The sequence below is a fragment of the Octopus bimaculoides genome, chromosome 20 (genome assembly GCF_001194135.2).
Source record: "Octopus bimaculoides isolate UCB-OBI-ISO-001 chromosome 20, ASM119413v2, whole genome shotgun sequence".
Classification (NCBI taxonomy): domain Eukaryota; kingdom Metazoa; phylum Mollusca; class Cephalopoda; order Octopoda; family Octopodidae; genus Octopus; species Octopus bimaculoides.
Genome location: NC_069000.1, coordinates 720,028 through 720,322, shown reverse-complemented (window position 1 = coordinate 720,322; position 295 = coordinate 720,028). Strand labels below are relative to the sequence as shown.

Genomic DNA, 295 nt, shown 5'->3' with positions numbered 1-295 from the left:
TAATCTGCAACACTAACTTTAGGAAGCCAGACAGCCACCTGATAACCTATCAATCCGGTGACTCTGCTAGTCAGATTGATTTCATCCTCACCAAACAGCAGGATGCATGGTTGCTCTTAAGTACAAAGCCCCTCCTGGGTGAGGAATGTACCCTCCAGCATAGACTAATCATTAGTGACTTTAGACTCGAGACCAGAAGGATGCCAAGAAGCAGACCAAGCCAGAAAAGAAGGATTTGGAAACTAAAGAACCCTTCACATGGTCAGAGATTTAGGGACATGCTCATCAAGAAATT

At 44.4% G+C, this 295-nt stretch overlaps 1 protein-coding gene across 1 annotated transcript in view; it reads right to left on the bottom strand.

The window, feature by feature from the left end:
- The window catches only part of LOC106881263 (multidrug resistance-associated protein 1-like), a 5,283-nt gene that overhangs the window by 2,947 nt on the left and 2,041 nt on the right, over nucleotides 1-295 (bottom strand). The gene's annotated exons all lie outside the window — the stretch shown is intronic.